Genomic DNA, 24,507 nt, shown 5'->3' on the forward strand with positions numbered 1-24,507 from the left:
TTTTAGCTTTCTGGGGATCTCCTTTTCAGACTTTTGGCCAGAAATCTGGGGCTTTAGTTATCCTGGTCGGAATGGATGTCCACTGCTGCATCCACGTAGGGGAACAAATGATGGGGTTTCCAAACACAGGGGAGACAATGGCGAACTCACCACTGGTTTGGTACTACTCTGAATTGTAGTCTTTTTCACCAACCCACTTGCCACTACTTTTCAGTCTCCTGATCATTTCCTTTTATATTCTGTCCAGGTTTTAAAACTGAATTCAGTGGAAGAGACAGCGAGGAGTTTGTTCATTCCATCTTACCCAGAGCCAGAAACTTTTGCTTAGAATTTAGATTGACTATTTTTTTCCCTAAAGGACCAGATAGTAAATATTTCAGGCTTATTGGTCACACAATTTCTGTTGCCCTATCTACTCTTCTGTTACAAAAGCAACCGTAAGTAATACACAAATGACTGGTATGACTGTGTTCCAGTAAGATTCTATTTTAAAATAGGTGTCTGGCCTGCAGACCATGGTTTGCCAATCTCTGTTTTAGGCTTACTAAATTCAAGGCTTACTGAGTGGAGGATGTTTATCTGGTAGGGATGTGGAACAGCCATAGGAAATATAAAATGTTTTCTTTTATAATTTCGATGTTGAAATCTAGCGTGGATGATAAGTCTCAAGAGTTACTAGCTATTTTATTTTGATTCACTTAAAAACTGTGATGTTCCCCCTCTATTGTATCGTACCCCACTAGGCATTTAAGTGCTAAAGAATTACTACTTGAGTTATAGGCCAAGTTGCAGTCCTCCACTCTTCTTGCCAATGTCTGTGTCTTTGTTCAATGTCTATTTCATAGTACAAGAGTGACATTTCTACTAACTCATGTAGACATAGCAGCACAATATTTTTGCTATTTACCATATCAAAGCTTGTTGATCTTAGTCCTGGTTAATCAGAAACATTCTCTTTCACAATTGTCCCCAGGCCAACACAACTCAATTAGAAGTACATTTTGACTGGAGAAACTCAACTAGTGCTCAAGTGTGGAAACAAATGTGTATGAGGGTCTACTTGGGTTGCCTCTCAGGGCTGAATATTATCCCGCTTACTGTCACCAAGAGAACAGAAACAGTTTTCTGAGATCCCAAGAACCAAGGAGAATTGGCAGAGATGTACTGTCTTGATTTCAAGAGGAGACCTGTCAGGATAAATGCAGTTTTCAATTTCATATTTCAGATTAAAGTCTGGTCAGTCTTGAGCAAGGCAGCATCTGTAGAGATACTGAGACTTCCACTTGCCTAAGAATTTCACATCTAGTGGAAGCTGATAGGAGGCTGTGGTCTGGGGTTCTCATTGATTTGTCCAATAGACCTCTCTGCTAACCCTACTTTCAGCAACTCTTATTTGAGGAGCTTTGCCATACTCTCCTCTTTGAGGAGCTGATAATAAGAACAGAAAGGATAGAAAGAAGAAATGAAAGAAGAATAGGAGAAACCAGCATTTCTTGTAAAAAGAATAGTTTAATACTTTCATATGAAAGCATATCATTAATCTTCACAACCACTCAGTAGAAGGTGTGGGCTGAGATGACTCATGAAGGGACTTGGTGATGCTCCTCAGAGCCCTTGACCCTGGAGAGGGCTCCAGCAGTTCCTTAATCTTCTGGCAGAAGCTGTAGGGTTAGTAAATGGATTTTTCTTTCCCCATAGTCTAGATGCCCTTTAAACTGCTGTGGGTTTTTTTGTTTGTTTTGCTACGTCCCAGATGCTCAGGCCCCTCAGCTATATCCCTCCCTACTGCAGGTTGGAGTAGGTTTCCCATGGATACCACGTCTGTCTTCTCTACACGTGGTCCTTCAACGTGCAATAGCTGTTCAGCCCTCAGGTCTTCAGGATGAGTTGTTCTATATGTGGGTATAGGTTCAATCTCCCTATGGGAGGAGGTGAGCTCAAGGTCTTCCATTGATGCCATCTTGCCCTGCCCCCTTTTTAAATTTGTTATACTAGAAGCTCTCATCGGAGAAGGCAATGGCACCCCACTCCAGTACTCTTGCCTGGAAAATCCCATGGATGGAGGAGCCTGGTAGGCTGCAGTCCATGGGGTCACTAAGAGTTGGACACGACTGAGCGACTTCACTTTCACTTTTCACTTTCATGCATTGGAGAAGGAAATGGCAACCCACTCCAGTGTTCTTGCCTGGAGAATCCCAGGGATGGGGGAGCCTGGTGGGCTGCCGTTTATGGGATGGCACAGAGTCGGACACGACTGAAGTGACTTAGCAGCAGCAGCAGCAGCAATACACTGAGAGAGGTCATAATCCAACAACCCCTAGCGGTACATTGTGGAAGAGAAGCCCCTACTGCAGGTGTTCCAGTGTTACTGTTAGAAAGCTCTTCCTCCTCAATAGAATGAGATGAACAGTATTAATATGTGATGGTCCCAAGCACATGAAGGTTAGCTATCCTCCTGAGAACTATCTTAGGAGAGGCAATTAAGACAAAGAAGCAAGAACATATGGGTCTTTTGAAGATGATATAAAGAGGCAGAACTTGTATAAGAACTTAAATTTGAGACTTGAAATTTTGGTTAGGATGAATTCTGGGTACTTTTATTTTTAAGGTAATATTTTTAAGATCACATTCTGAGATGGTACCCAAAAAAAAAGGACTTTGACAACCCCAATTTAGGTGTCATTCCTACAAAGATTCATGTTTTCAGGGACTCAAATGGCCTGCCTTGACTTTTAAGACTGAATTTTCTTAAGGTTCTAAGGCCCTTCTTGACTGGTACTGAGGCGCAGCAGAGACAGTAGCTAGCGGCAACATCAACTTTGGGGCATTTTCATTGGGTCTAATTCTTACTTCCTTATCCTAGGATACTACTCACTCTAAGACTCACTTTGACTTTAGTAATAGCTTTTTAAAATAAAAATGAAACATTAATTATGTGGACAGATTTTTTAGAATTAAAACAGTTACAAAAATGGTTTTAAAATGTGAAATATAATATTTGATGACATTTCATGGTGTGTGGCTCAGTTACATACAGATGAAAGGATGTTCAGAGATATTCAGTGTCTTTCTCAAGATTGTCTAACTAGTTAGGCAATATTTGCTTGAACCTATCTGCATTTACTCTCTCCACTGACTCACCCCAAATGGCAGTACATCTCAGAATCATTTGGGGGAGTTTTAAAAATATGTATATTCCTGACTCTAGTAATAATCTCCAGTAAATCTGAGTGCCTGGGTGTGTGTTTCAGCACATGTACTTTTTAAAATTTATTTTTAATTGGAAGATAATTGCTTTACAATGTTGTGTTGGTTTCTGCTGTACAACACTGTGAATCAGCCGTGAGTGTATATATATATATATCCCCCCCATCTTGAGCCTCCCTCCCACCCCTTCATCCCACCCCTCTGTGTCGTCACAGAGCAACAAGCTGGTCTCTCTATGTTATATGGCAGCTTCTCACTAGCTAGCTATTTCACACATGGTGGTGTATTTATGTCAATTCTTTCTCAATTTGTCCCACCCTCCCCTTCCATCCGTGTGCACAAGTCTGTTCCCTACGTCTGCATCTCTATTCCTACCCTGCAAATAGGTTCATTGGTGCCATTTTTCTAGATTCCATATGTATGCTTTAATATACAATATTTGTTTTTCTCTTTTTGACTTATTTCACTCTGTATAACAGTCTATAGGTTCATCCACCTCACTACAACTGACTCAGCTTCATTCCTTTTTATGGTTGGGTTATATTCCGTTGTTTATGTACTGCAACTTCTTTATTCATTCATCTGTCAGTTGACATGTTGGTTGTTTCCACGTCCTGGCTATGTGAAGCTGCAATGAACATTGGGGTACATCACATTTTCTTTTTTTTTAAATTAAATCTTACCAGATGATTCTGAGTAAGAACTCTGGTAAGAACTATGCTAATCCAAGCTGAATGTTAGGTGGAGAGTCTTAAATGAATGACTTATTTATAGTTATTCAAAGGATAGATTTCAAGAACAAATGCATTTTGCTTTTAACAAGCCAACTTCTATGTATTTTGTGAACTTGCTAGTTACAGTTGGATGTTTATGTAGAAGAATTCTGTTTGAAACATACTTGGAAATATACTTAAAAATTTATTAGGATTCTGTTAGGATAGTGTTTGTTTTGATCTGAAAAAAAGTCTTTTCTGAAAAAGCATCGTCTGTTTGAGAATGATAGCTTATGGTGAATGGTGTTGGATTCGTGATCTCCGAAGAAGAAGATTTAACTTCGGGGCCAGGGACCAGGCTTGAACACTCAAGAGCTTTTGTATAGCAGAGTTTTATTAAAGTATAAAAAGGGACAGAGAAAGTTTCTGACATAGACATCAGCAGGGGGACAGAGAGTGTCCCCCTGCTAGTCTTTAGCAAGGGAGTTATCGACTTTTTAAGATAGTTCTTACAATAAATCAAAAGAATGTCTCAAGGTTGTAGAAATTTTACTGGACTCACTCCCATAATATACATTTAAGATAACAGGATTAGCCAGAAGGTTTTTAGGAAGGAGAAACTGTCCTCAGGCATGATATATTGTTGTTGTATAATCCTTGCTACTGCTAAGTCGCTTCAGTCGTGTCCGACTCTGTGGGACCCCATAGACGGCAGCCCACCAGGCTCCCCCATCCCTGGGATTCTCCAGGCAAGAACACTGGAGTGGGTTGCCATTTCCTTCTCCAATGCAGGAAAGTGAAAAGTGAAAGTGAAGTCGCTCAGTCGTTGAACTCTTAGGGACCCCATAGACTGCAGCCTACCAAGCTCATTCATCCATGCAATTTTCCGGGCAAGAGTACTGGAGTGGGGTGCCATTGCCTTCTCTGTCTGAAGATATATTCTAGCAGAAAACAATCTTCCTTGAAGATACTGAGTGACAATTCCATAAAATCCTTAGTACAGAGTTTAAACTGAGTTGTTTGTTGGTTAATCATCAGTTCTGGGCTTAAAGAAAAAAACATTCTGTGTGACTAAGACTAAGGAATGTAGAGAGAAAAAAATGTTTGTCTCTTCCTCCTCCTCGAGAATTCTAGACTCCTGTCTTTGCTTCAAGAGCCCCAGACCCCTTTCTCCTCCTTGGGGACCCTGGACTTCTTACCAACCTGCCTAGGAATTGACTCTCTCAAGAAGCTGGCCCTTCTTCAGGATCCACCCCCAGATTTCAACCATTTCTCAATTTCATTCAAGGATTATTTACTTTTATATACTTCATTTTCATAATTCCTACAAATTAATGTTTTCAACAAGCAAGTATTTACTCCATTATTATCCTTCAAATTTGATTAACAATGAAAATAAAAAAATCGCACAGCAGAATCCAGAAGGTAAGTATGGACTACTGACTATAATGACCTTGGATTTCTGCTATATTTTAAATATCTACCATCTATCTCCCTTGGAGAAGATGACTCCTGATTAGAAAAGAGTGGCTCATTAATCATGCAAGCAGATTTGATAATAAATCTTGAAATCTTTACAATAACAACAAAAACCTTGTTATACACATTGTGGAGACATTTCTAAAGAATGAAACCCCTGTTTGAACATATGCTTTTGTGAACCTCGCAGAGTCAGGACTGATGCTGATCTTGGTTTGGCATTGAATATGAGTAGGTCAGGCTCTTATATGAGAGCCTATTGAAGGATCTCCATAGTGAAAATGGTCCCTCTTCTCCTTCAATGCAGTTTCAAAACTGCTAAAATCTATACCTGTAGCAATTTCTGGCTGATTTTCAAGAAAAATCCAGGGAATCACAAATTACAAAGTAACCAGTCTTGTACAAGAGTTTAACAACTTGGCCTCATGTAGTCTTTGTATTAAATATATCATAAATTAAAGAAAATAAAAATAAATTAGGCAGCAGATATTAAAATTTCATTGTTCTCAGCATGTATGGAGGTAGAGGTTGTAGAGTCATTTGCTTAGTGTTTTCACAGTCTAGATTAAGCCAGCTTTTTCAGTTACTTCATACAGCTTTTTAGAATCCTAATATTAAGTGTCAGGAATAAAGAGGTTCTAGTTTTTTAAAGAAAATTATGTTTATCCCTATTAAATCTAATAATGAGATCTTTGCAAATAATTCAGACAGCAGGGCTGTCAATCATCAGAGCTTCTAATAGGAAAAATACTTGTCCTGTGCAGTGGTGCAGTGAGCGTGTGGGGGAAGTGGGACATTTACATAATCTTGAGCCTAATGTCTCATGTCTGCCTAGACAAAGTGGCTTCTAACCTCTCTGAAGACTTGTACTCTCAAATCACAGTAGTTTTTTTCATTTCTATTGATCATTAGTAAGTGAATGCATTGTTGTTGTGGTTTAGTTGTGAAGTCATGTCCAACTCTTGTGACGCCATGATCTATAGCTCACCAGACTCCTCTGTCTATGAGATTTTCTCCAGGCAAGGATACCAGAGTGGGTGGCCATTTCCTTCTCTACGGGATCTTCCCCAATCCAGGGACTGAACCCACATCTCCTGAATTGGCAGGCAGGTTCTTTGCCACTGAGCCATCAGGGAAGCCCAAATAAATGCATAAAGAATAAAGTTAGAAAATCACTGTCTTGGTACTTCCAGCAGAATTATATCAATAGTTATTTAAGCTAATGGTCAAATGTTGTTGGGAACAGGAAATTCACGTGGTCTTGAAATATCATCCCTTGGATAATTTGTTATTTTTTTTACCTTTAAAAATATTGGGATGTAACTGATATACAGCATTGTGTAATTTTAAGGTATATAATGTGTCTATTTGATATATTTATGGGGGCTTCCCCAGTGGCTCAACGGTATAGAATCTGCCTGCAATGCAGGAGACGCAGGTCAATCCCTCGGCCAGGAGGGCATGGCAACCCATTCCAGTATTCTTGTTGGGGAAATCCCATGGACAGAGGAGCCTGGCAGGCTACAGTCCATGCAGTCTCAAAGAGTTGGACACGACTGAAGCAACTGAGCACAAGCACCCACGATATATTTATATATATATAGATATAAAGTTAGTATTCCTGGATCTAAAGTTTGTATTACAGCTCTAAAGTTTGTAATACTGGATTGTTACTACCTGTATTATGATATCGATATATTAGATCTTCAGAACTTACTTACTGGTTTCAAGTTTGTACCTTTAAACATTTCCCCAGACCTCCGGTCCCTGGTAACCACAATTCTACTGTGTATGAGTTTACCTTTTCTAGATTCCTTACATAAGTGAGATCATACTTGTCTTTCCTTGCCTGACTTTTGTCACTTAGCATAATGCCTTCAAAGTCCATTCTCATGGTCACGCTGTCAGGATTTCCTTCTTTCTCAGGGCTGAATAATATTCCATTATATATGTAAATATACATTACATCATGAGAAACGCTGGAGTGGAAGAAACACAAACTGGAATCAAGATTGCTGGGAGAAATATCAATAACCTCAGATATGCAGATGACACCACCCTTATGGCAGAAAGTGAAGAGGAACTCAAAAGCCTCTTGATGAAAGTGAAAGAGGAGAGTGAAAAAGTTGGCTTAAAGCTCAACATTCAGTTGCTTCATTTGCTATTATTTTCTCCCATTCTGAAGGCTGTCTTTTCACCTTGCTAATAGTTTCCTTTGATGTGCAGAAGCTTTTAAGGTTAATTAGGTCCCATTTGTTTATTTTTGCTTTTATTTCCAATATTCTGGGAGGTGGGTCATAGAGGATCCTGCTGTGATGTATGTCAGAGAGTGTTTTGCCTATGTTCTTCTCTAGGAGTTTTATAGTTTCTGGTCTTACGTTGAGATCTTTAATCCATTTTGAGTTTATTTTTGTGTATGGTGTTAGAAAGTGTTCTAGTTTCATTCTTTTACAAGTGGTTAACCAGATTTCCCAGCACCAGTTGTTAAAGAGATTGTCTTTAATCCATTGTATATTCTTGCCTCCTTTGTCAAAGATAAGGTGTCCATATGTGCGTGGATTTATCTCTGGGCTTTCTATTTTGTTCCATTGATCTACATTTCTGTCTTTGTGCCTGTACCATACTGTCTTGATGCAAACTAGTACAGCCACTATGGAAAACAGTGTGGAGATTCCTTAAAAAACTGGAAATAGAACTGCCTTATGATCCAGCAATCCCACTGCTGGGCATACACACTGAGGAAACCAGAAGGGAAAGAGACACGTGTACCCCAATGTTCGTCGCAGCACTGTTTATAATAGCCAGGACATGGAAGCAACCTAGATGTCCATCAGCAGATGAATGGATAAGAAAGCTATGGTACATACGCACAATGGAGTATTACTCAGCCATTAAAAAGAATACGTTTGAATCAGTTCTAATGAGGTGGATGAAACTGGAGCCTATTATACAGAGTGAAGTAAGCCAGAAGGAAAAACACCAATACAGTATACTAACGCATATATATGGAATTTAGAAAGATGGTAACAATAACCCTGTGTACGAGACAGCAAAAGAGACACTGATGTATAGAACAGTCTTATGGACTCTGTGGGAGAGGGAGAGGGTGGGAAGATTTGGGAGAATGGCATTGAAACATGTAAAATATCATGTATGAAACGAGATGCCAGTCCAGGTTCGATGCACGATACTGGATGCTTGGGGCTGGTGCACTGGGACGACCCAGAGGGAGGGTATGGGGAGGGAGGAGGGAGGAGGGTTCAGGATGGGGAACGCATGTATACCTGTGGTGGATTCATTTTGATTTTTGGCAAAACTAATACAATTATGTAAAGTTTAAAAATAAAATAAAATTAAAAAAAAGCTCAACATTCAGAAAACGAAGATCATGGCATCCAGTCCCACCACTTCATGGGAAATAGATGGGGAAACAGTGGAAACAATGTCAGACTTTATTTTTCTGGGCTCCAAAATCACTACAGATGGTGACTGCAGCCATGAAATTAAAAGACGCTTACTCTTTGGAAGGAAAGTTATGACCAACCTAGATAGCATATTCAAAAGCAGAAACATTACTTTGCCAACAAAGGTTCGTCTAGTCGAGGCTATGGTTTTTCCTGTGGTCATATATGGATGTGAGAGTTGGACTGTGAAGAAGGCTGAGCGCCGAAGAATTGATGCTTTTGAACTGTGATGTTGGAGAAGACTCTTGAGAGTCCCTTGGACTGCAAGGAGATCCAACCAGTGCATTCTGAAGGAGATCAGCCCTGGGATTTCTTTGGAAGGAATGATGCTAAAGCTGAAACTCCAGTACTTTGGCCACCTCATGTGAAGAGTTGACTCATTGGAAAAGACTGATGCTGGGAGGGATTGGTAGCAGGAGGAGAAGGGGACGACAGAGGATGAGATGGCTGGATGGCATCACTGACTCGATGGACGTGAGTCTGGGTGAACTCTGGGAGTTGGTGATGGACAGGGAGGCCTGGAGTGCTGCGATTCATGGGGTCGCAAAGAGTCGGACACGACTGAGCGACTGATCTGATCTGATCTGATACATTACATCTTAATCCATTCATCTGTGGATGGACACTTAGGCTATTGTTTTTGTACCTTGGCTATTGAGAATAACACTGCAATGAATATGGGAGTGCTGGTATTGCTTTCAGCTACTGGTTTTGATTCTTTTGAATGTATATTCCAGGCATGGGATCACCAGATCATATGATAGATGAATTTTTAATTTTTTGAGGAAACCTGTTACTGTTTTCCACTGTAGCTTAACCCAAGTTCCATTCTCATCAACAGTATACAAGGGCTCTCTTTTTTCCACCAGGAATTTTTACCTCTTATCTTCTTGATAAAAGCCATCTTACCAGGTATGAGGAGATATCTCACTGGTTTTGATGTGCATTTCCCCGATGACTAGTGATGCTGAGCATCTTTGCATATACCTATTGGACATTTATATGTAATCTTTGGGGAAATGTCTTCAGGTTTTTTGCCTTTTTGGTAATCAGATTATTTGCTTTTTGTGTTATTGAGTTATGAGTTATTAATATTTATTTTAACTTTAAGCCCTTATCATCTGTATGCTTTGTAAATATTTTCTCCCATTCTGTAGGTTGCCTTTTCAATTCACTGTTTTCCTTGCTACACCGAAGCTCTTCAATTTAGTCCTGCTTATTGCAGTCTTTGTTGCTTGTGATTTTGGTGTCTTATCCAAGAAATCCTTGCTAAAGCCAGTGTCAAGAATCTTTTTCCCTATGTTTTCTAGCAGTTATACAATTTTATGTTTTATGTTTAGATGATCTGTTTTGAATTTTTGTTAGTGGTGTAAGATAGAGGTCCATTTTATTTTTTTGTATGCGGATATCCAGTTTTCCCAGGACTATTTATTGAAGAGACTGTCCTTTTCCTTCATTGTGTGGTCTTGGAACCATTGTTAAAAATTAGTTATTCAGTTCAGTTCCTTACTCAGTTCCAGTTAAGAACCTTGTTCTGTTCAGTTCAGTCACTCAGTTGTATCTGACTCTTTGCAACCCCATGGACTGCAGTATGCCCGGCCTCCCTGTCCATCACCAGGTCCCAGAGTTTACTCAGACTCATGTCCATTGAGTCAGTGATGCCATCCAGTCATCTCATCCTCTGTTGTCCCCTTCTCCTCCTGCCTTCAATCTTTTCCAGCATCAGAATCTTTTCAAATGAGTTAGTTCTTGCATCAGGTGGCCAAAATATTGGAGCTTCAGCTTCAGCATCAGTCCTTCCAATGAATGTTCAGGACTGATTTCCTTGCATCCTGGAATGCGAAGTCAAGTGGTCCTTAGGAAACAACACTACTAACAAAGCTAGAAGAGGTGATGGAATTTCAGTTGAGCTATTTCAAATCCTAAAAGATGATGCTGTGAAAGTGCTGCACTCAATATGCCAGCAAATTTGGACTCAGCAGTGGCCACAGGACTGGAAAAGGTCAGTTTTCATTCCAATCCCAAAGAAAGGCAATGCCAAAGAATGCTCAGACTACCGCATAATTGCACTCATCTCACACATTAGCAAAGTGATGCTCAAAATTCTCCAAGCCAGGCTTCAGCAGTAAGTGAACCGTGAACTTCCAGATGTTCAAGCTGGTTTTAGAAAAAGCAGAGGAACCAGAGATCAAACTGCCAACATCTGCTAGATCATAGAGAAAGCAAGAGAGTTTCAGAAAAACATCTACTTCTGCTTTATTGACAATGCCAAAGCCTTTGATTGGATCACAACAAACTGGAAAATTCTGAAAGAGATGGGAATACCAGACCACCTGACTGCCTCCTGAGAAGTCTGTGTGAAGCTACAGTTAGAACTGGACATGGAACAACAGACTGGTTCCAAATAGGAAAAGGAGTATGTCAAGGCTCTATATAGTCACCCTGCTTATTTAACTTATATGCAGAGTACATCATGAGAAACGCTGGGCTGGAGGAAGCACGAGCTGGAATCAAGATTGCCGGGAGTTCACCTTATACGTACTGTTTATGTCCAGACTCTCTATTCTATTCCCCTGCCTTGTGTGCCTACTTATATACCAGTACCATACTGTTTTGATCACTTTGTAATAAGGCTTAAAATCTGGCACTGTGATGGGTTCAGCTTTGTGCTTTCTCAGGATTGCTTTGAGTATATTAATACAAGGTCTTCTGTGATTTCAAATTTTAGAGTAATTTTTTTCTATTTCTGTAAAGAATGCTGTTGGGATTTTGATTAGGATTGCATTAAATATGTAGTTCACTTTGGGTAGTATACATGTTTGCAATATCAATTCTTCCAATCCAAGAACATGAAATCTATTTCCATTTATTTGTATCTTCTTCAATCTTTTCATTAATGTCTTACAGTTTTTGTTGTACACATGTTTCACCTCCTTGGTTAAACATGTTAAACATATTTCCAAGTGTTTTATTGATTTTTGATGCTGTTATAACTGGGATTGCTTCCTTAATTTCTCATTCAGGTAGTTCATTCTTACTGTATAGAAATGCAACTGATTTTTGTATGTTGATTTTGTACCCTGCAACTTTACTGAATTGATTTATTCTAATAGTTTTTTCTTAAATGAAGTCTTTAGAGTTTTCTCTATATAAAATCATATCAGCTACAAACAGGCAATTTTACTTTTTCCTTTCTGATGTGAATGTCTTTTATTTTTCTTGTCTAATTACTCTGGGTAGGATTTCCAATACTCTATTGAATAGAAATGGCAAAAAGTAGGATTCTATGCCTGTACCTGATCTTAGAGGAAAGGATTTTAACTTTTCACCACTGAGCACAATATTAACTGTGGCATTGTTGTAAATGGCCTTGATTATGCTAAGTAATGTTCCTTCTATACTGGACTTTCTTCTTACCCAACTTACTGTTTTTTGTCATGAAAGAATGTTCAATTTTGCTAAATATTTTTTTCTGTATCAGTTGAGATGATCATATGATTCTTACCTTTGATCTGTTAATGTGGTGTATTACATGTATTGATTTGTGTATGTTGAGCTATCTTGAGATAAATCATGCTTGATAATAATGAATGATTCTTTTTAACGTGCTGTTGCATTCAGTTTGCTAATACCTTGTTGAGAATTAGCTAACATGATTTACAGAGGCAGAAGTGAATCTTTCTTTGCATTGGAGAACATAAGCCTGTGATTCACTTAAGCAAGTGATCAAATTAATGTTCCTTATTGTGAGACAATGATTATTATGTGTCCTGATTTAGTGAAATAAGTATACAATAGCACCCCTGTAACATTTTTTGCAAAAAAATATATATATTAGCTGAATCTTTTAGTCAGTGGATTTATCAATCAGACAAGTTAATTACATGACATATTCTATTACAAGACCATTGGCCTGGCCTCTGGCAAAAACTCAATGCCATAAGAAAAAGGGTACACTTCTGTATTAAAAGCGACTGAAAGAAAAACAACCAAATTCATTTTCTCAATCTTGTTTAGATCCTGAATCAGAGGAAAAACCCCAACTTTTAAAATATTCTTAGGAATTGGTAAAATTTAAATTCAGTGTCCCTCTTCCCCTCCCTTCCCCCTCTCTTTCTCCTCTTCAATAGGTATGAGAGTCATATTGTGGTTGTGTAGAATGGATATCTCCTTAATTTTAATCTTAGGAGACATTAAAGTATTTAAAGGTGAAGAGGTGAAGTCTAAAATTCAATTACAAATATATCAGGAAAATGAAAAAAAAAAGTAATAGATGAGCACCCAAGAGAATGAGAGAGAATGGAACTATATTGCCAGTAATGTCACAAATGGGTGAATCTACGTGAAGGACAGATGGCTGTTCATGTGCTGTGCTTCCAATTGCTTTGAAATTGTTCAAAATAAAAAGCAGGGGGAAATCTTATTTATTTGAACATACATGAACGTCTCTTAAATGTTAGAGAAAGCTGAGTTCAGTAATTTTTGAAATACTCGGAATTTTATTAAATACAAAATCAACTACTTATATTTGAACAGTCAGAACATTTTATGTGGATGACATCTTCTTTCAGCCTATAAGCATTTGCTTACTAACATGTAAGATACACAGATCTCTTAAAATAACTGTAAACTTGCTCAAGTTCAACTCTCATAGGTACCTGTCTCCTTGGAAAGAAATCTGTTAGAGATTTCTCTAAGGAAACCTCTGTAAAGGTTGTGTGTTTGGTCGCTCAGTTATGTCCAGCTCTTTGCGACCGCATGAACTGTAGCCCTCCAGGCTCCTCTGTCTGTTGGATTTCCCAGGCAAGAATACTGGAATGGATTGTCATTTCCTTCTCCAGGAGATCTTTCTGACCCAGGGATCAAACCTCCGTCTCCTGCATTGGCAGGTGGATTCTTTACCACTGAGCCATCTGGGAAGCCCATCTATAGAGGTTAGCTTCCTTGTAATCAAAGTTAATCTGATCTCTGTGCCAAGCATAAAGCTATCTTCATTTCAGAAATAAAATTACACAATGTGCAGCTGCTTTGAAACATTCTGTTCATTCTTGGGCTGATTGAGGGATATTGTTCATTCTTGGGCTGATTGTATCTGCATTGCTTGGAATGGCTGCTCTGCTTCTGATGTCTGTCCTGTGGACTTTTCCAATTCTCTGCAGAAAAACACCACAAACCCTTTAGATCTGTGTAAAATCAAAGTTGGTTTGATGTATTTATCTTTCCATAGGTATCCTGTTTGCTTTCCAACATCCGGATCTCTTACTGTAACAGGGGCACATTTTACTTTTTTTCCCCTTATATTAATATGTGCATTAATTAACTTGTTATGAGATTGACCTCTCTTTTCTGTTGCTTATTTTTATATAAAATCAGTTTTGTTAAACTTATAGAAAGCCATTCGTTCAAGATAACTTCTCTAACTGTATGCTCCACAGTTAACCCTTCTAACTCTTTTATGTAGGGTTACACAGTCCCAGGTGGCCCTAGTCGTAGAGAATCCACCTGCCGATGCAAGAGATGCAGGTTCGATCCCTGGGTCAGAAAGATCCTCTGGAGAATGAAGTGGCAACCCACTCCAGTAGTCTTTCCTGGAGAATACCATGGACAAAGGAGCCTGGTGGGCTACAGTCCATGGGGTTACAAAGAGTTGGACACGACTCACTGCACCCACACAAAGTATCGTGGGTCTTCTCGATCTCCTGGTTCTGTTCTCATGTTCAGCTTCTATGTGAGCACCTCCTTCGTTCTTCTCCATTGACCTTGTGTCTTTCAATTGGATTCTGTTCCTAGCACTTCATGCTCAGTGTTGGACTTTGTCCTGTAAGGGAGTTTAGGCAGTTGACTTTGAGTCCATGGGACACAGACTGCTCCAGTCTCTTCAAAACTCACCACAAGGGCCCACACCCTCACCCACCACTGGACTATGCAAAATTCACCCAGTGCCGGCTGCTGTTCTCACATTGGCCTTCTGGAATTTCCAGTGAGTTTCTGTTGGCTATTTTAGGACTGTAGTCTTAGACTGTGGAGGATACCCAGTTCTTTCTTATGCTTCCTATGATGCAGATGCTCTATGTATCTGATAGCTACTAAAAGTTTGTTTATACCAGCCCTTACTATGGGGTGTATGAAGATACTTTGTCACCTAAGTTTGTTGGAGATGTTGATCGTCTCTTTGTTTTCTGGCTACTCGCCTGCTGTATATAGTAGAATTCAGTTAGTTAGTTCAGTTGCTCAGTTGTGTCCAACTCTTTGCAACCCCATGGACTGCAGCACACTAGGCTTCCCTGTCCATCACTAACTCCTGAAGCTTACTCAAACTCATGTCCATTGAGTTGGTGATGCCATCCAACCATTTCATCCTCTGTCGTCCCCTTCTGCCCTCAATCTTCCCCAGCAGCAGGGTCTTTCCCAATGAGTTAATTCTTTGCATCAGGTGGCCAAAGCATTGGAGTTTCAGCTTCAGCATCAGTCCCTCCAGTGAATATTCAGGACTGATTTCCTTTAGGATTGATTCTCCTTTAGGTTTGATCTCCTTGTAGTCCAAGGGACCTTCAAGAGTCCTCTCCAATGCCACAGTTCAAAAGCATCAACTTTTTGGCACTCAGCCCTCTCCATAGTCCAGCTCTCACATCCATACATGACCACTGGAAAAACTGCAGCCTTGACTAGACAGACCCTTGTTGGCAAAGCAATGTCTTTGCTCTTTAATTTGCTGTCTAGATTGGTCATAGCCTTTCTTCCAAGGATCAAGCATCTTTTAAGTTCATGGCTACAGTCACCATCTGCAGTGATTTTGGAGCCCCAAAAATAAAGTCTCTCACTGTTCCCATTGTTTCCCCATCTATCCGCCATGAAGTTATGGGACCGTATGCCATGATCTCAGTCTTCTGAATGGTAGGATTATTCTTCTTAAGAAGAATTTAAGAAAAACTAAACTGCCACTGCCACCATCTTCGCTGAATCAAATTTCATTACGTTCATGAATACAAAATGAAGTAGTATATCACCATCCATGGCATTACTTTCAACAAATAGATGATTTTGAACTAAATATTTTTGTGACAAAAATACATAAAATTTTCCTTTGAGTAGGAATGATTTATCTATCATCATTATCCATGGACTCATGAAATTGACTGAGTTATTTTATGAACATGTTTCATGTTTTTCTCTTCAGTTAGTCCTCCAGCCTCTACTGCTCTACATTTTTTCAAAGAAGAAAGATGAAGAATGATAATTCTTTGTCTAGAACCACAGACATGGATTTCCCACTGTCATATTGTAATCCTGCTTTCCAAAATCATGAACCATACTCTACTTCCTAATTCTCTTTACTTCTGAGTTATACTTTGCTTAAAAAATTACTCATATGACTCTACTTTTAGTTTGTTATATGTAAATATCCTCTGGATGTATAAGCAATGCAGAATCTTAAACTTTTATCCTTTTCAAGGTTTTTTTTTTTGTTTGTTTGAACTATCGAGATCTTAAGTCAGTGTAGAAACAAATCCTAGTGGTTGATGAAATAGCATATTATAAGGAAAGGTGGGAATGAAAATACAATACATTAAATTGGAAAAATTAACTTGAAGTCATACTTTTAAGATAAATACATATTCCTGCTCAGACATTTAAAAAAAAGTCCAATAGCATCTGTCTTTCGCCCATCAGCATTTCTTTACTGCACCCCTAGTGTCCAGATTTTGTTTGATGTCCAGTTTTGTCCTCTGCATAGAAGGGACCAGATCTTGTGGAGGTGTTTGATTTCCTCCTCAAGCCAGGAAAGAAATCAATCTATGTGTGGAATATTCTGTTGTCAGAAAGCAAAAATGCTTTTGGAGATGTAAGGGACAGTAAAAGAGTGAGGAGATCTACTTAAGAGGACTCAGCAACAGTAACCCTTAGAAATTTGCATCAAATAATAATAATAGTTATAAATTCATGGCTTTTTACAGATGCTAATTTCTAACACCCTGAGTAAAAAAGGTTGATGTTAAGTGTGCGAAGAATAGTTATCATATAAAAGGAGCACAGATATATTTGGATAGTTTTAAAGTTTTTATTTTTTACAGTGGAAATATTACTATGTGTGGTATTTTTAATTAAATATATGTGTGCATGCATGCGCGTGCATGCACACACACACTTGTTTCTGTGTAAGGAGGAAAGGAATCCAGTGTAAAGTAGGAGCTCTACCAAGAAAAGGAAATAGTGATCAGCACTGTGGTCATATGAAATAACCAGCAAATTAAATATAAAAGTTAATCAAACCTGTTGATCAAGAAGTTGGAAATTTCAAAAATTCATTTCTAGTAAAGTAGCCTAATCTCTAATAGCCTAATCTCTCGAGTCTAACAGCTCAAGAGGTGAGATATTCATAGAGATTAAACCCTAGATGGCTCTAGTAATTAAAATTTTAAAGATTCTAGAAAAAGCATATACTTTTAATAATAATGCAAATAGACTAGATTCATATATCATAGAGACAGGCCAAGGGATTAGGGACCAAGAAATCCAAAAGTTGAAGAATACATCATTTTCAGAAAAGGCACCAACTTAAGTGAAACTTAAAACATTTACTATATAAAGACTCAGCTTATGATGCTCAGTGTCACTTCTTTGAATCACTGTGGTCATTACAGTCAGATCAAGGTCCCAAGGCAGAGTTTCCTAGCCGACAACTAGAATCTGCAACCTTGATTTGTGTGGCTATGATCTTTTTCTTTTGTGTCTGGTTAGATTAATAAAACTCTTAAGAGCATCTGAAAATAGCACTATCACTGTGTCAGAGTACGGGGCAAGAAGAAACAAAGTTAAATATTTTTTTTCACCATTTTGATAACTAGCTTTAATATTAAGGTATTATAAATTTTGGAATCACTGAACTTCAGTTATTTGCTATTTTAGATACTTTAATAACGTCAAAGCAATCAACCATATTAAATCTATAATTACAGTTTAAGGGAATTAATCAATCACATTTCTAACTGATGTCCAGGTGCTCAGTAAAACAATTTTGAAAGTTTTTAAAATCATAGATGAATAATTTGGGCTCACTAAATGAGGTACTATCTAAGTGGGTATTCCTCTCCTTAAATAAAACCCCCCTTGGTCATAATCATGATTGGTTCTCTATAAAGGAGGTTTTTAATTTTAAACATATCTTCTCTTGTCTATGAAACTTTAACTTGCCTTTCAAATTCTTTTCACCCTGCATCAAGAAGCTGCGGCAATGAAACGAGACCAGCATTATGACTCACTCCACGGAGATTGATCATGGTGTCCACCACCAGCCCTTGGCCATCTATTTCTGTCATTGCTGAAATGGAAGCAGAGGAGATCAAACGCACTGAACAAGTAGGTTGTGTAGAAGCAGAATTTGCCTGCTGAGTAGTAGATCTGCAGACTGAGCTTTGTAGCAGGATCTTAAATAATGGTCTGAAGGAGAGAGAAATGAGGCATAGGATGATACTGTTGAAGTATCTGAAGCAGGTGTTTGTTATTTTGTCTTCTGCCCCTTCTTTTGGGGGAGCTCTTCCTTTTTCTCTATCCTCCCCGTGTGCGTCTACAGTTATAGCCCATTATCTCCGCCCTATAGAAATGAGCATGTGTCATTTAAGACACTGGAGTTGTACACCCTCTTGGGCACAGAAACTCATTAAAGAAGGCAGCAGGGGTCTGGGACCATGATTCAAAATTCCTTCAGAGTTTATTTATAATGCGGCAGAGATTCTTCAGGATCCTTGCTAATCCTCAGCCTCCACTTCGGTCTTGATTTGGAAAGGATGGTCCTGGCTGGTGATAGTGGTCATGATCTCTGACTCATGAAAGAGCCCATCCATGGTTGAAAGGTAGAATGAGGGTTTCGCTAAGAGAAGAGCAGGATGGGACTGGAGAGAAAAGATGCTGATGGTTTGAGTCTCTGCTCCTAGCACCTGAGCAGCGGTCCTTGGTTTTTGTTTCACTTATTACAGTTGCAGGAATGTGCTGACTATCAGTTACTTCTCAGCTCTAAACCTACTCTTTGTCCTAATGTTTGGTAATGGATATAGGCTTTGTCAACTGCATTTGTTGTTCAGTCACTAAGTCATGTCCAACTCTTTGTGATTCTATGGGCTGCAGCACACCAATCTTCCCTGTCCTTCAGTCTCTGAGAGTTTGCTCAGATTCATGTCCATTGAGTCAGTGATACTATCTAATCATCTCATCCTCTGCTTCCCTCTTCTCCTTTTGCCTTCAATCTTTCCCAGCATCAGGGTCTTTTCCAGTGAGTCACCTCTTTGCATCAAGTGACCAAAGTATTGGAGCTCCAGCATCAGTCCTTCCAATGAATATTCAGGGTTGATTTCCTTTAGGATGGACTGGTTTGATCACTTTGCGGTCCAAAGAACTCTTAAGAGTCTTCTCTAGCACCCAATTGAAAGGCACCAATTCTTCAGCACTCAGCCTTCTTTGTGGTCCAACTCTCACATCCATACATGCAGACTGGAAAAACTATAGCTTTGGCTATACGGCTGCATTTATCCTTTACCAACTGGCTTGATGTTAAGCTCTGCCAATAGATGGTGCTGTGGAAAGGACAGCAAGATAATATGAGAAGGACCTTTTTCCTTCTGTTTCCTCTTTTTCTCCTGTGACATCAAGCAGAGCAGAGCTCAGTGGGTCGCTTGCCTATGGTTCTGGCAAGTAGCCTGGAGCCTGTTTATTCACCTTGGTTAGCGGCTACGTGTTTCTGCAGCCGCCAGTTCCTTCTCAAATGTCAGAATCTCTCTCTTGCGGGAGAAGACCCCTCCTTTAAGTTTCTAGGTTCCCTATTCGCTTCTTTGAGCTTAATAGTGGCAACAGCTTTCTGAAGTGGCTGCCCTTTTATACCTTAATATTTTCTTTTACTCCTTTCAGTAATTAACTACCTATTACCCAGGTAACAATTCTTGGTATTAATACTGTCCTTGTTCAAATTACTGGTATTTTTTTTTTTTTTTTGTCTTCTAATTAGACCCCAATGAATATAGCAAGCTGTCTGAATTTATTACTCTCTAAGAAGTACTAGTTTTGCTTAAGGGAACTCAATTTGCATTTCTTCTCTTGTTCCAGCTCTTCAGTTATTGTTTGGACTTTATTCAATAAATCATCAAAAAATATGTGAGGCACTAGGCCAAGCACTCTATCGGGGGCTTGGGGTATAAAGAGGAGCATGCTAACCTACTGTCAAGACACTAGACTATCATTTACAAAATAATTATGTATTGGGTGGACAGATACATAAACAAATGATTAAGATACAGTATGGTAAGTGTTGAAGATATGAACAAGGGATGAAGAAGCATGGAGAAAGGCGTGATCAATTTTACAGGAGGAATGGACGTGTGGACACTAGATGGGAAGGGAGTGGTGGGACAAATTGGGAAAGTAGTATTGACATGTATACATTACCATGTGTAAAATAAACAGCTAGTGGGAAGCAGCTGTATAGCACAGGGGGTTCAGCTCAGTGCTCTGTGATGGCCTAGAGGGCTGGGATGGGGTGTGGGAGGCAGGCTCCAGAGGGAGGGGACATGTATGCACATAGGTGATTTATTTCATTGTACAGCAGAAACTAACACATTTTGTAAAACAATTATTGTCCAATAATAAAAATAAAGATCCAGGAACTGAACTAAGTGGTCAAGGAAAGATTGGCAGAGGAGTCAAAGATTTTTGTAGGAACTTAAAGGATGAATACGTATTTACTCCAGAGGAAAGTGGGAGAGGGAATAACAAACCGAGGTCTGGACTTGCTGAGCCTGTTCAGGGAACTATAGTTGGCCATTGGCTATAAGGGGGTGTAAGAGAAGAAAGCTGAGGGCTGTGGTTTTCCAGGTAGCTAGGAAAGGAACATGTGGGTTATATTAAGGAGTTTGGGTGTATTCTATCCATAGCTGAACATGTAAGTTTTTCCTTTATACTATGTACTCGGGGCTTCCCTGGTGACTCAGACAGCAGAGAATCTGCCTGCAATGCGAGAGACCTGGGTTTGATCCCTGGGTCGGGAAGATCCCCTGAGGAGGGCATGGCAGCCCACTGCAGTGTTCTTGCCTGGAGAATCCCCATGGACAGAGGAGCCTGGCGGGTAACAGTCCATGGGGTCACAAAGAGTCAGACACCACTGAGCGACTAAGCACACACACACACACACACACACACACACACACACACACACACGTACTAGGTCCTGTGCCCAGTGATCACATGCATTGTTATATTCTTATGTAATATAGAGCGAATACTCTTCTTATGCACGTTGTGTGTATAGAAAAGTAAATCTAGGTACACTGAAATACAATTGTTCCCCATCCACAGGGGATACGTTCCAAGAACGCCCCCAGGGGATGCCTGAAACCACAGATAGTGAGAGTATTTATGGAGGAGGGCATGGCAACCCATTCCAGTGTTCTTACCTGGAGAATCCTATGGAGATAGGAGCCTGGCAGGCTGTAGTCCATAGGGTCACAAAGAGTTGGACATGACTGAAGTGGCAGCACACACGACACGTGTGTGTGTGTGTGTGTGTGTATACACACGTGTTTATATATGCGTATATACACTTGTTTTTTTCCTATATGTACATACCTGTGATAAAGTTTAATTTCTAAATTAGGCACATTGAGAGATTAACAACAGTAATTATAAAGTAGAACAATTATAAAAATTAATTTAAGTAATTTTAGGGCTTCCCTGATGGCTCAGCTGGTCAAGAATCCACCTGCAATGCAGGAGACCTGGGTTCAGTCCCTGGGTCAAGCAGATGCTCTGGAGAAGGGAATGGCAACCCACTCCAGTATTCTTGCCTGGAGAATTCTGTGGACATATATGTATATATACTTGTTTATTCCTATGTGTATATACTTGTGATAAAGTTTAATTTCTAAATTAGGCACAGTAAGAGATTAACAACAGTAATTACAAATAGAACAATTACAACAATATGGTATAGTAAAGTTATGTGAATGTGGTGTTTATCTTCTTGTCAAAGTATCTTCTTGTACAAATTTAATGCATTTTCCATCTTTACTAGGCACTTGTCACACACCACAGGTGTAATTTAGCAGTTTGAGGTGTGGCAGCAAAACCAGCTTGAATTTTTTTTTTTTCCTTTTTCAGTTTCACAGAAGCTTCATTCTTATCATAGACCTTAGCAATCTCAGTACAGGATTCTTTTTAAGTCTAGAACTTTTACCTCTTCACTGATGGGAAGCACTTTTATAGCTTTTCTTTGGCATGCTTGAAGTCCCAGCATCACTATTCTTGGACTTTGGGGCCATCATCAAGTAAAATAATTGTTACTTGAACATGAGAGCTGCAGTACCTAGAGAGTCCATCTGAGAACCAGATGGCTACTGAGTGACTAATGAATGGGATAAGCAGGACGAATGGATGATTCACATCCCCGGTGGGACAGAACAGGACAGTGCAGGGTTTCATCTTGCTACTCTGAGTGGTGCACGATTTAAATCTTATGAATTATTTATTTCTGAAATTTTCCATTTAATATTTTCCCATTGTGGTTGACCCTGGGTAACTGGGAAACTGAAAAATGAAGCTGCGGCTCAGGGGGGCCACTGCAACTTTATTATGTGCAAATGACCACGCAATAGTAAACGGGAAGGGTTTATCACCCAAATATATAAACAGCAAAGTGTAGCTTTTTGCCACTAAGCTGTACTGTTTCCACAGACTATAAATACTTAATGAAGCTATTTTTATGACTGGAACTCACATGATATATTGTCTGTTGCCCTCTATATCAGTGGTGTGCTGGAGATAGCTTGTACCAGTTTGCAGGAGCCAACTGTGCCCATCTTTTTCCAAATCTAATCGGTGACTTGTGTCAGCAGGTTGAAATCTGCCATGGCAATAATATTTACACCATGGAAATAGGCAAGCACTACAGATCAGTTTCTTTTCTGTAAAACTGGTTGTTAAATATATAGCATCACTGCTGTTGCAAACTCTTGGATTTTTTAATATACAGAAGACATGGACCTGTTGTTTTCCGATCTATTTTGCTTTCTTGTAAATTGAATGATATTTGATCCAATAGTTGAAAAATCATTCTGGTACTTAAATTGCATTAATCCACATGGTATCTTCATAGTAAGCTGATGTTTTCTGAGATTAAACTCAGAGCATTCACCAAGAACTCTATTTTATATTTAACCACCAATTTCATCACTATTTTTGCTATGATGACTCTTATGGATTTTTATCACTTTTTCTAAAATTTATTAGTCAACTTGGATTGCTTTGCCGTTCTTTTTCTGCTTCAAGTATGTACGTGTATATACGTCATTTTAGGGACTGGGATTATATTTACTTTCCTTTATTTGTTTTCTATTTCAACTTGTCAAGGAGAAGTTTTCTGGGCAGGCCATGGTATAGTCATTAAAAAAGAAATCCAAAGTAGGAAGCCTTATTCTGGAGCATAATTCTGTCTCAACTAAATTGAATGCATAATTGGAAGCATACGGTTGAGTGTGAGCTGGCCCAGTGCTGCCATCTTTCTTCTAAGAGCATCATCTTTCCTACCCTCACTTTTGTGGGGATACTTTTCCTTAGTAGATTGCAAAATGATGATTCTTCCTAAGATAGCCTCATAGCATCTCAGATTTCCATCATATATTTTCTCTGTGGATTAAATCAGGGGTCCCCAACTTCTAGGACCTAATGTCTAATGATCTGAGGTGGAGCTGATGTAATAGTCATAGAAATAAAGTGCACAATAGATGTAATACACTTGAATCATCCTCAAATCATTCTCCTACCCTGGTCTGTGGAAAAAAAAAATGTCTTCCATGAAACTTGTCCCTGGTGCTGAAAAGGATGGGGACCCCTGGATTAAATCACCACTCATTCAGAACTGGGCCCACCTGTTCTATTATTATTCTAAATGAATGATGTTATATCAATACTTACCATGTTGCTTTAGGAGTGACTCTCAAAGCTAACTGCTAAAAGGAAAGGAGATGAGCTGTGGAAAATATTCCAAAAGTGACTTGGAGTATACTAAATTTAGGGTGTATATTGCAATAGCCACCTGAGTAGTGACTATCATACCATGCAATAATCCATGTCTGATTGATTGCTTTGGCTCAACGTTTTTAGAAAAGCATGTTCAGCATAAATCACTTATATGCATTTTCTTTTCTTTTCTTTTTTTTAACTAAATAAAGACAATGATTTTGCCAAGATCAGGTATCCTCAAATACTTATTTCAGAGAGAGAAAAATAACTTATTGAGTTCGGAGCTGTCTGGTCCCTTACCAGCCCTGAAAATACTGCTTTTGTGATCTTTCAAAGCTCTAATGTCTTTCAGATCAGATCAGATCAGTTGCTCAGTCGTGTCCGACTCTTTGAGACCCCAAGAATCACAGCACGCCGGGCCTCCCTGTCCATCACCAACTCCCGGAGTTCACTCAGACTCACGTCCATGGAGTCAGTGATGCCATCCAGCCATCTCATCCTCTGTCATCCCCTTCTCCTCCTGCCCCCAATCCCTCCCAGCATCAGAGTCTTTTCCAATGAGTCAACTCTTCGCATGAGGTGGCCAAAGTACTGGAGTTTCAGCTTTAGCATCATTCCTTCCAAAGAAATTCCAGGGCTGATCT

General features: G+C 39.3%; 1 long non-coding RNA gene across 1 annotated transcript in view; it reads left to right on the top strand.

Moving 5' to 3' along the window:
* Nucleotides 1–24,507, top strand: part of LOC139186180 (uncharacterized) — a 201,328-nt gene that overhangs the window by 43,960 nt on the left and 132,861 nt on the right. Inside the window, exon 2 of the long non-coding RNA XR_011569681.1 lies at nucleotides 18,088–18,220. This is a non-coding gene — a long non-coding RNA (uncharacterized lncRNA). The remainder of the gene's footprint in view (nucleotides 1–18,087; nucleotides 18,221–24,507) is intronic.

The sequence above is a fragment of the Bos indicus genome, chromosome 12 (assembly GCF_029378745.1).
Source record: "Bos indicus isolate NIAB-ARS_2022 breed Sahiwal x Tharparkar chromosome 12, NIAB-ARS_B.indTharparkar_mat_pri_1.0, whole genome shotgun sequence".
Lineage (NCBI taxonomy): Eukaryota > Metazoa > Chordata > Mammalia > Artiodactyla > Bovidae > Bos > Bos indicus.